Here is a 13838-nt window from a genome sequence, read left to right on the forward strand (position 1 = left end):
TTGCCGATAATCGCGGTCGTATGAGGAGGAAGAAGTGTCGATGTCACGCCTAAAATTTTAGGGTTATTGGCAGTCGGAATTTTGATGTCATCGACTGCAATATTAAGTTCAAGTATATACTCCTTCGTCCAGTTCGTAAAAATGGTCGCTGTGGATTTGGTGGGGGAAAGTGTGAGGTTCCGTGCAGTGAGGAAACGAGAAAGGTCGGAGAGGTAGTTGTTTACTTTCGAACACATGCCATCGATTCCATTGCCCGACGTCAATATAGTGTAATCATCTGCGTACGAGGTTATGGAAACCCCCTCTGGTGGCTATTTTTGATAAAATTGTGCGGCCTACCAAATGTTAAGTCAACTGGGAAATTGTTTTAGTTTTGGCTTCAAAAAAGAGACGAATTTTCTATATCTTTAGAAAAAGATGCGCCCGCGTTGACAGCATTACTTCTTACAGGATTATCTAAATGGAAAAAATACGTATTTTAATTAAATCCTTTACATAGAATTTGGACCAAACAAACAAAAAAAAAACTGAATTTAAGTTCTTGGCAGATATTTTTTACAAAAAAATTGAAATTTTGCGACATTTCTTTTTTCAAATAGTTGTAATCGTAAAAAAATCCTTCATCCAAACCCTTAAGAATTGTATCTCAAGGAACTGTGTAAAATTTCATGAAGATCGGTTAAGTAGTTCTCGAGAAATCTTGACAACCAACTTCAAAAACACAGTTTCGAGAAAAACGAGCTTAAAGACGGCTCCCTTAGCCTAGCCAGCCTCGAGCGCACAAGTTCTCAAGACAGTATCTCCGAAACTATTACCCGTATTAACTTGAAAATTTTACGACAATATTCTAGAGATGTTGTAGAATTTAATAAGACAAAAAAATTAGATTTTTTGAAATCCGTAAACACATGTAAGCCCTTAAGTCCATGAGCTTTGTATGCCAGTACCGCACAATGGCTATATTAGTTCAAAAATAATAATGAAGAAAAATACATTAGTACGGGTCAAGTCATATTTTTGAATGTTATAGGTCTAAGTTGAGCATCTAAAGACCTGAATATTCAACAGATTCGCATTTTCTGCTTGTCGCTGTATAATGTGTAAACGTTATAGGAAAGAATTCGAGACTTCCATGCGATTCTTATTTGATCACCTAACTTCATTATGTTTCAAATTTCTTAGCAAATGGGTCTCAAATGGATTGAAATGCGCTGATAGAAACAAGCCATTAGTTCTTCAGCGTTTTTCCTAACTCAGAATTCCGATTTATACCCAATATGCCTCCTATTGGCGTCGCTAGGAGGCAGGATATCACATGATGGTCCAGAACATTACTAAATTCGGTTCGAAACAGAGGCTCGAAAGGGACTCTTACACCTTATAGCTTTTCTTTTCAAAAGCTAAATAGAAAATGATACTCCTTTCTTGTCTCTGCGAATGTACTCCTTTCTCTCAACAGAGCCATAAAGTCGAGTTTAGAGAAAATTTTGGTGTTTACCATTACATCGCACTTATAAAATCGGAGTGATCATACAAACGCTTCTTCCTAAACGCGCTTTAAGCTGCGATATTGTAAAAATTTGTTGTTGTAGCGGCAGAAAACATTCCTGAAGTAATTTAGAGAAATTCTGTCCAATTGACAGTTCTTGTGCGGTTAAAATCCGGGTCTGTTCAGGATACGTAGACCAGAACTTCGCGAAAACGGTGGAAAATTCATAGTCAAATTCACCAAACATACTACTATTTGCTTTTTGAGTTGGCTTTAATATTGAAACTCATATTTTCTCAAACAACTCAATGAGAACACTTCACAGCTCTTCATTAATTTTCTGCTTCTTTACTGGCAAAGGCACCACGGCAGTCGTTTCTTCTTTTCGTAATGTGGCGCCAACTGGAGATTCTAAGAGGTCCTTCTCCACCTGATCTTTTCTAAGGAAGTTCTTCAGTAATTCAAAATATTAAATTCAAGCTTGCAATCAACCCACTACTGAATATAAATCTGTCATTGTCACTCAATTTGGGTGTGTGCAAATAATAAGAAAAAGGTTGTGAACTCTGCTAAATTCAGAAAACTCGTTGTAATACGAGTTAAGACGCAGTGTAAACTGAATTATTTGCAATGCACATTTTTAGCTGACCCCACTCTCTTGATTTCGACGCAAAATACTTGACATTTTTTAAGTTCGAAACGCTTATCGCGCTTATCGTCACAATTAACTTACTCGCAAGCGGTCACTTTCAGCGCTTTTTATGCCTTCCTTTTTGCGCTTGTTTTTGTATTTTCGGCTACCTGCATCCCAAATGGCCAATAAAAGCTGCCGTCTCGCAGCCGAGTAAGTAATTTAAGGACATTATTTTAAGTGGCCGTAAATTAAGGCGACTCAAGGCAAACTTGATGGCCGGACAAACGAATATAAATAGTAGCGCGATGGACGGGGGGCAAAACGGAAAAGTTGTGAGGCGTAAAATAAGAAATGTACATAAAAACATGTGTAACGGTACATTTGTATATGAACATTTTATTTATATGCTTTTGTTGCTGCTTTGGCATGACCAGACGAAAAGTGCTGCGCCAACTTTGGCAACTTTCCTTAAAGGATTATAATCCATTTTATGGACTCAAAGTGAAAAAAGCAACAAGAAGTGCAAAAAATATTACCGGGCTGAGTGGAAAAGGAAAGTTTTGCGGCCTTAAAAGCAAAAACAAAAAACGCAAAAAAGGAGGAAAAAGAGTGAAAAAAGCTGCTTTGCTGTGGCAAGCTCGGCCAGAAAGCTTTTATTGCCATTAGTTAAATGTGATTCTCATTTTGATTCAATTACTGCTGGTACGATTACAACAACAGCAACAGCGATGGCCATCGATACTGCCACTTTGTGTTGCAAATCAGCTAACACGCATAATACTTGCAACAAACAACAATAAAATCAATGCACAAACGGTGAAAGTTCGAGTTCGAAAAGAATCTGTGATTTGTCGGCAAAGATAAGCCACTTCGGGTGTTGCAAACCCCCACTGGGGAGGCGCAATTTACTCGGGTCGTTGAAAACAACAATCAAACAAGATTTAGCATTTGTAAATCTGCACGCATTCACGACTTAACCCGACAAAGCCGACCCTCATTTGTAAGCGTAGGCAGGAAAAGGGTTCAATTTAGTGAGGGGAGGTGGGCAGTGGGTCTGCGACGATTGCAAATGGGCTTAGGCGGCTCACTCTTGTAGAATTATGCTTTGCAGAGTTGTACGAGTATTTGGTAATTTCAACGCTTTAATGTTACTGTTGTTGTTGTGTAACTGCTTGTTTACAGGCGCGCAATGTTTGTTGGATTTTTAGTTGGTGCGGTTGTGTGTGTCTGTGTGCGTTTGTGCGCATTTGCTGTTGAATTACGATAATAAAATTAACTTCAAGCGAATCTAATGAAATTATCCAACAACTTTTGTTGACTGCCGCCTACAACAACAACAATAATAACAACTTTAGACTTTTGCCAAATTTGACAAGGTAACTTTATCGCATTTACCGCCCACTCGGCGTCTCACATGACGTTATTTCATGGCACTTGCTTCTGCTATCTCCAACCCCTCTACCTCTGTTCCTCTTCCTCCCAATTGTTGCCCCCGCTTGGCACTTCTAATACCGTTATGTTAACACCGACGTTAATTCGTCGACTTTGGCGCGCTTTCAGTCAAGTCTTAAGGCTTTGTTCAGCTCAGCTACGATGTCAGCATGCGTGCTAAGGCGATTACACACACACTTACATATGTACACATATATGTGAATATGTACCGTTATGCCTTTAAAGTCTTACACCCACACTCGCACTTGAATTTACGCACAAATATTTTGTTTTTCTTTGTGTTGAGTTGCCTTTCCTGATCTCGGGTATTAGAAACCGGCTTAAGTTATCCTGACATGCCTCGCGGCGCCTGTGGAGAACTGAGCTGCTTTTGCTAAGTTTAAACCTAAATATCTCATATATTTGCATAGTCATTCGCACACATCGCAAGTTTTATTGCAATCAGCAGTAGAATATTCCTGCAAGGTTAAGCGACCTGGTAGGAAAAATTTATAATTCAGATCTCAAACAAATTCGATAAATTTTTTTCAGTTCTTGGCAGTTTAATACTTAAAATAAACTAACATTAAATAACTACAGAAAAAACTTTGTGTTTGCGACCATTCGAAACATAATCTCATATCTTCTTCTTCTTTATTGGTGTAGGCACCACTTACTCGGTTTTAGCCGAGTTTATAAAAGCGCGCCAGACGTTCTAGTGGCTTGCGCCAATTGGCGATTCCAAGTGTAGCCAGGTCCTTCTGCACCTAGTCTTTCAAACGGAGTGGAGGTCTTCCTCTTCCTCTGTTTCCCCCGGGGGGTAGTGCCTCGAATTCTCTCAGAGCTGGAGTATTTTCATACATTCGGACAACATGACCTGGCCAGCGTAGCCGCTGGCTATGTCAATGTCGTCATATATCTCATACAGCTCATCGTTTCATCGAATGCGATATTCGCTGTGGCCAACGCGCGAAGGACCATAAATCTTTCGCAGAACTTTTCTCTCGAAAACTCTCAACGTCGACTCATCAGTTGTTGTCATCGTCCAAGCCTATGCTCCATATAGCAAGACGGGAATTATGAGTGACTTATAGAGTTTGGTTTTTGTTCGTCGAGAGAGGCTCTCATCCGAGGCTTGTTGCTACTTTTCATTGGGAGTGTTTTTTTTACGTGGCGGGTCCCTAACCCAGCGCACAACCCTATGTAGGGGATGTTTCGCCTTCTCACTTTAGCTCACCTTCGAACGGATGTTCTTAGGCTATCCAGAGGATACTTGGTCAAAGACCGGAAGTCGTGAGCTGCTTGAGACATATGTAAAAGAATCATTTCTGGCCACTCCCTAGTGAATGGCGATCAGAGAACTTTCCTCACTTGCGTGAACTTCTACACATGACTCCATCCCCCGCTTTACTTATATCATACAACTCAAACATCAGTGGAGTTATCAAAATAAAATTCCCAACAAATGATGACCCAAACTATTTCCTCTTACTACCAAAAATTATCGAAATTAGACTATAACTTTTCAAGTACAAAAACACAAAATATGGCCACAGTGCTTATGGTTAATTATTTCCCGAACATATCGGTCAATCTGTGAGGCCTATTATTGAAACCCGGGGAGATAATATTTATGGTGACACCTTGTCCTTGTGTCGAAAATTGATAATATCGGGTTAATACTTTCATTAGCCCTCACATATCTAATATAAATATTTTCGTACTTCCGATTGATATTATACTGGATTTACCGGCCAATATGTGAGAATATTCATGAAATTCTGATATGATCTCCTTTTACTAACAAAGTATCTTCTTGCCTAAAATGGATGAAATCAAGGCGATACTTCCCCTTGTCTCCATATACCTAATAAAGGGTGATACATTTCGTGGTTCTCTAGTTTTTTAAAGAAAAAACATAGAAGTATATTGTTCAAACCCTGACTTCCGATGACTTTTCATCGAAGCCATTCCTCCTGTTGTTTCTTAACTGGCGAAAAACTTCGAAGTAATTCATTCTTCAACCTAAACAGAATTTCTCCAGAACATCATTGCCCTTCGGCTGACTGAAATATTATTATGCTCATTTGCGAAACAGGATATTTTATATTAGCAATCTAGTCTAAGGATCGTCCAAAGATTTTTTTATATTTAAAACAATATCGCCAGGTTTACCAGCAAATTCCGGATCCTTTGGGATTTCATTATGTATATGCGCTGAAATATAATAAATAGATTATTATGTTGAAAAGTCTTGTCAGTAGTGTGGCGAAAAATTCACTGAGCACCTTGGCCTACTGTTAAATGGGGTGGAATTTAAGTAGATTAATTCAGTGGATAAAGAGCTTGTTAATGCCTGAAGTGGATAGCATTTTCCCTGAGAAGATCTAATATGTGCACGCATTCGAAGCTAAATTCTGGTCTCGATACGAGAGTTAGGGTAATATTTGATTCTATCTAACTAATTATCCAGAACATAAATGTTTTCGTGTGTGTAATGCTCATTTCGCCTTCGGAGAATTATGTATTAAAAGACCTCCGTCAATATATCTTGGCAAATGCAAATTGACAATTCTGAATGGCGGAAGACGAGTTCTTTTTCTTAGCTGTATAGCTTTCGCCGGACTGAGGTTGAAACATTTTGGTAGACACATCTTCAGCGAACCTGGCGCAGTCGCTGGCATTGATATTAGCTACCTTAACTATTTTGTAATAAACTCAAAACCATTTTTCAGTCTATAAGGATCTGGTGATCCATATCTAGATGCTTTGTGAGGACCTGTGCCACCTAAATTGCATTGATCAGCTCTATAACCTTATGGTATATATTGGTTGGCCTTTTTTTAAGATTTAATTAACCAAGACCACCTACCACCAAGAACAGTGATGTAGTGATCGGAATTTTGAAGCATTCTTCATATATTGTATACTGATTCATCTGTGAAGTTTCTTAATGAAATTCAGAAATCATATGTACTTCAATGTCGAAAATATGTGAATTTGGCTTCCTTTGGCTAATATTTTTCTTGTATACCCCATACAGTAGTATTATATTATATAACATTGATTAAGCTTTTGACACATATATCTCATTTAAGTTTAATAGATTAATTATACCCTGAACAAAGTATATTAAGTTTGTCACGAAGTTTGTAACACCCAGAAGGAAGGGTCGGAGACCCTATAAAGTATATATATAAATGATCAGTATGTCGAGCTGAGTCGATTTAGCCATGCCCGTCTGTCTGTCCGTCTGCCTGTCTGTCTGTCCGTATATATAGTCCCTAATTTGGTATGAGTTATTCATAGAAATAATGTAATATCGGAAGAAATTGTTCAGATCGGCTCACTATAGCATATAGCTTCCATACAAACTAGACACATAGTTACTAAAAGAAATGCACTTGTGAAGGGTATATTAGGTTTGGTGCAGCCGAATTTAAAGTTTTTTCTTTTTTTAATTGTTCTTTCAACGTAATGTCTTAAAAGGGAGTCTTAAGGAACATGGTGTTTCGAAGTGATTAAACTAAAAGAAAAAGTTCGTTCAAATATTACAGAAGTTTCGAATACTTAATTTGAGCAAGTTGGAGCGAGTTTTCATACTTCAAGGCAATATGAAATTTATGAATTTTTCGAAATACTACGGAAGCTTGTAGACTGAGTAGATTATTGTATTGTTTCTACATTGTCCTATTAATATTTTTTTTAGATGAGAAGATTGAAAAGTAATAATGCCAAAATATGATTTTATTTAAATATAAACTGAATTGTCAGATACAAGTTAGCATAGAATTTCAATCTTGAAAATGGAATTCAGATACTAAAACTACAATAAAAACATAAATTTCTCTAATATTACATTATTTCGTAATATTCCCCGATATAGTTATGAATTGCGATCTAAGTGAAGGATTGAATTTTGCTAAAATTTTAATGCTAAAACTTTAATCCTAAAACTGATACCTTAAACTCTTAAGTGGATGAATCATAAAATCACAAAACTCTTAATTACGCGCTCGTGCTCGTTCGACGTAAAACCGCCAGAAACCCGAACTCTGCTCAGTAATTAAAATCAATCGCGTATTTTCAAAGCTATTAACTCACTTGCAAACACCACACAACCACACAACCAGTGCCACTTGCATCACCGCATATCACCTGCACGACTGTATCTACTTGTATGACTGTGTGCGTGTGTGCTCCAAGAGCCGCAAATGGCATTATATATTAACGCTTCACCAACCGCAAATAGCTGCAATGAGTTGATAATTCGCGCCTTGGGTGCCAAGAGGCCGTGTGTGGGAAGTAAGGAAACGGGTGTCCCACCCCGGAGCGGATGGAGTAATGAGTTTGCTGAAACGGCATTGACACAATAGGCGTGAAGTAAGTGCTATTGGCGTATGCCTATTATAAAGTGATACACACACACATACATACCGATTTACATATCGACTTATGAGCACATACAGTTATGAATGTGGGTATCACGGGGCCTTCGTGTTATGCCAACTTGCGCGCATAACTCAGCACATACTCGCGGCATTCACGGCGCCAACACATTTCCTCGGCATTGTTCAAATAACTTTGCATGTACGAACACTTTGCATGTGTGTGTGTGTGTATGTGCCGCTGTCACATTCTTCCACGCTCTAATGCGTACAATCACCCTGTGGCCTTGCATAGCAGAGGAAGTTACGCAAGTGTTTGTATATGCTTTGAATGGCTGTGTAGGTGTGAATGTGTGCGGGTGTTGGTGTGTGAAGACGTCCGTTACGCAAAATAACTTCCTTCCGATTATTACTAGGCAAACATAGACTCCTGTGTTTGTCAAACGCGTCGACCACTGGTGCTAACATATGCTCTGTAGGAAAATTTTTAAATGTGTGAGGAACGGAAGTTTGAGTTCTCCCTCTCTCTCTCTCTCTCTACCTACCTGTGTTTCAAAATTCCTATTGTCATAGTTTTGGTATCTCCGGAACTCAAGCCTTAAGTTTCTTGGTTGACGGGAAAAGAAAACGTTATCTAAATGACCTGCAAAGGCAGCTCTTTATCCAAACGAAGTTTAAGACAGCTGATTATAACTGAAAGTCTTGCGTTTAAGTAATTTCTCTTCCATTTCTTCGATATCTACTATTCGACCAGTACTATTTTGAAATTTTATTTGAGAGGGAATACTATAATGGGCCTTTGAATGAGCTTGAAAGGGGACGATAATCTTTAAATACATACTTACAGTCGTTGAGTTAAAGACATTGAAAGAGTTTTCGATGAGAGACCTTTTAGTGAAATGAACCCGGAACTCGCCGAGGAAATACGAAACTCAATATTTTCATCGCTGCGTCAACGGAGGTTGTGGCTTGATCAAAACTGCTTAGTTATTTGGAAGTGAAGTCTCAACAAGTTTGAGGTAAATGATGAAATTAGAAGCAGTGTTCTCTGGCAACGCTTCCTCAAGGACATTATGTTGAAATTAGAGGCGGAGTTCTCCACCGATGGTTCCGCACGGATATTTTGTTGCATTTGCTTCTGATATCTGTTCTATTAAACAACATGTTTGAGATAAATGATTAAATAATTCTCTGCCGACGATTACTTACAGATATTTTGTTGTACCATATATCAATGGCCTAATGCAGCTGATTTAGAATTGTTCTGCTAGAGTGCTTAGCTCCATATAAAAATTATCACTTAAGCTACAATTTCTCAGAGGCGATGTCAAGTTCTATAACATTGCCTGAATATCCGAATAAATATTGGTTATCAAAAACTCATTCTCAAAACTCTTTGTTATGACTAGTAATTTCGCTTTGGATTTACTAGCCGAGTTTGGTAAAATCCAATTAGAGAGAATACTCCTGATTTGTCGAAAATTAAAATTTAATATTTATCGAAATAGTTTTGTAATCAAAAAATTCACAACCCACTGATATGGGAGAGTTCCTTGCTTCCATTCATGTCACAAGGACAACATGACCTGAATACTATGTATATCTTTCAAAGTTCTACTTGTAAACCACTGAGTTTGAGATATGCGCCTTAAGAAAAATTTAAATGGCCATTGAAACTGAAATCTAATACTCGAGTCTCTTGATGTCCCTCTCTCTCTCTCTTTCTCTCTGAGCATCGCGAACTGACATTGATATATCTTTGTTCATGCTGTAGCTTAAGCCTTGATATGGTTTGCTGTAAGATGTTCGGTATAATATCTGATCGGCTCGCAAAGGCTGCTCTAAGTCCAGCTAACAAACTGCTCTCTAAATACTCCTACTCTCCTAACTATTAGCTTAATTTTGGTTTAATTTAAGGAGCTTTTTACTGTCTTCCTTGTCGATAATTCGAATATCCACCATTATTGTAAAGAATTGAAGAAAAGTTGTCAAATTCCCAGAAAGACGGATTATATCTGAATTATAATGATACATTTTACGATATAAGAGGCTCTAGACAATTTCCATAACTAACGCTGAAAACTAAATAAGTGGTTATTCCTGAATTGGGTATGAGATGGGATATGTTTTTCTATAACCTATTATTCAAGAAACTTTTGAAGCTCTTAAAATACATAAAAGAATTGCATTTTCTGATATGCTGGCAATGGGTCAACTCTATGTACTACTATATTTGTGTGTTTTATGATCGGAATATTTGTGCTTTATCTTGATAGAATACTTTTAGACATTATTAACAAATTGCGAGAAGAAAGTAATACTATTGGTACTTTTTCTTTCAAGTTCAAAATAGGTATGTAAAACAAGTAAGGAAGGGCAATAACTCAAAATCTCTTACTAAGAAGCTGATATATTATACCGAGAAGGCTAAAGTTTCTTAATTTTTATTTTCACAGAGACGAACAAAGTACTATATGCATTGTGTGGAGATAAATTTTGAGTGATCATATTATTCTCACAATGGTCTCTGACGCTTCCTGACGTATATCCTATAGTACCAGCTCAGTTTCATCAAATAAATGTGTACGATTTCTCGTAGAAGTTAATGCTATTGGTACTTTTTCTTTCAAGTTCAAAATAGCCTTACAGGTCTCAACATATTAATTTTCTCTTTTTAAGGTGTGTAAAAAAGAGGGAGAGTTATTGAGTTCTTTGGATAACATTTTGAACATATACTAGAATCCGTTTTGGACTCTTCTCAGTATGCTGAGAAAAAGTCCACTAACAATGATAATTCCACATATGATATATGAAGTCCGCTAACGATGATAATGCTATTCCTCTTTCATTCACTTCCAAAACGAAACTTTTCTGGAAAGCATCAATTGAAGCCCCGTCTAGGGATGAGCTAGTTTGCAGAGGACCATCGAGCAATGACTTTATCTGCTTTTTCAATTTTTTTTGGTTAAAATGCTTACGTTTTCAGTTAGATTTTAAACGATAAGTAATTGTTGTAATTAAAATATTATTCCATTTTTGCAGATTCAGTCAGATTATCTTACAAATAATATTTTTCCAACTCAATCACCTTATTTTGAAGAAAAACCGTTCAAACTACTTGCTTTAAACTAGCTTGCTACCACCTTAACGGTTATTTCTGCGGACCAGGCGGCTGCTCTCCTTGCTTAGTAGCCAATAGCGGTGCGAGTGAGGGAAATATCAACACATTTCATACATTCAAAGTGGACCTCAAGCGAGTTCTACAAGTGCATTCGTGCCCATGGGAAGAATATATGCTCAGTCATAAGATATATAGTACATATATGCACTATATATGTATATGTATATATATATATGCAGATACATATATGTATAGTTATGTATGTGTGGACACGTGTTGTTATGTAAACCAAAGTTATGGAATGCCAGATATTTCTGTCACATACAGACTTTTATTGTCGCAAGTATGACGGTCTTGTCATTTCAATGACACGCACTCACACACACATATGTATGTATATACATTTGTAGAGACATTCTGAATAGTGTGATACTATATATTAGTTGCTCTTGCTCTGCGTTGGCTTTGAATTATAGTTGCATTCTTTTTTGTTTTACGTTTTATTGTCATAACTGTATCGCTTTCCCTGATGCTTCCTTTCCACACACACACACACACACACACACACACACACACACACACACACATTTTCAATTCTTTGCCATCCATCCAAGCGAATTCCTTTTCCGCCTCACACGCGCACAATGCAAATATTTCTCGGTCTATGTCTGTCTTTCGGTCTGTCGGTTCGTCGGCGAATGTCAACAGGGAATGACGAGTACCAATGCTCGGCAGCATTGCTGAGGACAGCTTTTGTGGAGCTGATGATGTGGAATTCAGCAACAATTGCAACAATACAACGCTGGCAATGACAATGGCTGCGTCACAACGCTTTGCCGGCGACAGCAATGCAAATGACACGCTCAATGTTGGCAATAATGATGGAAATTGCGATAATAATTATAAGCTTTTGAATAGGAGAATATGGCAGAGTATAATGCTACTTCAGTTGAATACAAAAATTTGTGAGTAGGTGATAGTGAGCAGTGAGATGGAGAGTGAAAAATTTCGTTATATCTCACATCATAATTCCTGACGGACATTGCCCAGTGCTTGGCTCCACTGTTCCGGTAGAAAGTTCGAAGATTCAGATTTCTTTAAATTTTTGTAGGAAAATATAAAATAAGCCGTTGGCCGAGCTAACTCCTATGCTTGCGAAGTTCTTGTTTCTCAGACAAGTTGGACGAGTTTAATTGCCTTCGGTGCTATTAAAGCGTTATAGAAATTTGACCAAGGTACAGCAATCGTAAAATATTTCCTGAAGTAATACTTATGTGGTGAAGGATATTTGTGAACCCTGCATAATAATTTCCCCTGAATTTGGTGCTAATCTTATTGCTATATTGTATTACGTTATGTTATGCCACGTATGCTGTCTTAAGTTATGTTGTGTTTGGTATGCTATGATATGTAACCCTATGTTACGTTAAGTTAGGTTATGTAAGGCTATGATAAGTTAAATAAAGTTATGTTATGTTACGTTATGTTAAGTTAAGTCAAGTTATCTTACGTAAAGTTACGTTAAGTCACAACGTGTTATGTTATGTTGGTTAGGTTATGTAATGCGATGATGAGTTAAATTATGTTATGTTATGTTACGTTATGTTAAGTTAAGTTATGTTATCTTACGTAAAGTTAAGTAATGTTACGTTATGTCGTGTTAAGTTACGTTATATTATGTTATGTGAAGTTATGTTACGTCAATTAATGTTATGTAATGCTATGTTGAATTAAATTATGTTATGTTATGTTATGTAAGTTAAAATGTATTTTATATGTTACGTTAGGTTATGTTGTGTTAAATTAGGTTATGTTAACTTACGTAAAGTTACGTTATGGTATGTTGTGTTAAGTTGGGTTATGTTAACTTAAGTGAAGTTACTTTTAAGCTAAGTTATTTTATGTATGTATGTACATATATTACATTAAGATTAATTATGTTATGTTTTGTACATATATTAAATTTAGTTAAATTATGTTATGTTAAGTTATGTAATGCCATGTTAAGTTAGGTTATGTTAACTTATCTAAAGTTACTTTAAATTAAATTATGTTATGATGAGCGAGGCTGAGCTTCATAGAGGACACCTTATAGATAGAGGTAGTCTATACGCCACTCTTGTATGAACATTTAAAGATCAGTGAACATTCTTCCGATTTTCAAACAATTGTAAATAATTTTCTTCACAGCCTAAACATATAATTAGTTTACATAAGCTCAATACTAAACATCAACCCTTTTAGGGAGGTTAAACCGAGCTTTCACAAAAAGTTCTGCAGCAACTCATACCACAATGCTTTTCAGTGAAAGCTCTCAGCAAGTTGCCATCATCCCTCCAACTAAAAAGCCAATTAAGCATAAACCAGATAGTACTTTCTAAGCTAAAAAGTACCTATAATATATACATACACACATCTAAAAAAATTGAAATTAAAGTGAGTAAAACAAAAAGTTCTCACACACACATGCAGCAGCGGCGAGTACAAATTTAATTCATCTCTTCAACTCATTCATAATTCCCCTGTGCACTCACCTACATTTGAACGCACGTCCACGCCAAGCCATGAATGTGCTTATACATATGTATGTATATGTATTGTAAATATATGCCCCATCTCCACGCAAACTGTGACAGTTTTCCATGCTTCGTTTAAAACTTAAACAACTCGCTTGCTCGCTGGCATTCTGCGTAGAGCCACAAAGCTCCCACACGCTTTCGAGTTTCACAATGTGAAGGCCACTTTTTCTGCTTCGAAACTAATGGAGATCTATTG

This window comes from Bactrocera neohumeralis, chromosome 5, assembly GCF_024586455.1.
Source record: "Bactrocera neohumeralis isolate Rockhampton chromosome 5, APGP_CSIRO_Bneo_wtdbg2-racon-allhic-juicebox.fasta_v2, whole genome shotgun sequence".
In the NCBI taxonomy this organism is placed as follows: Eukaryota; Metazoa; Arthropoda; class Insecta; order Diptera; family Tephritidae; genus Bactrocera; species Bactrocera neohumeralis.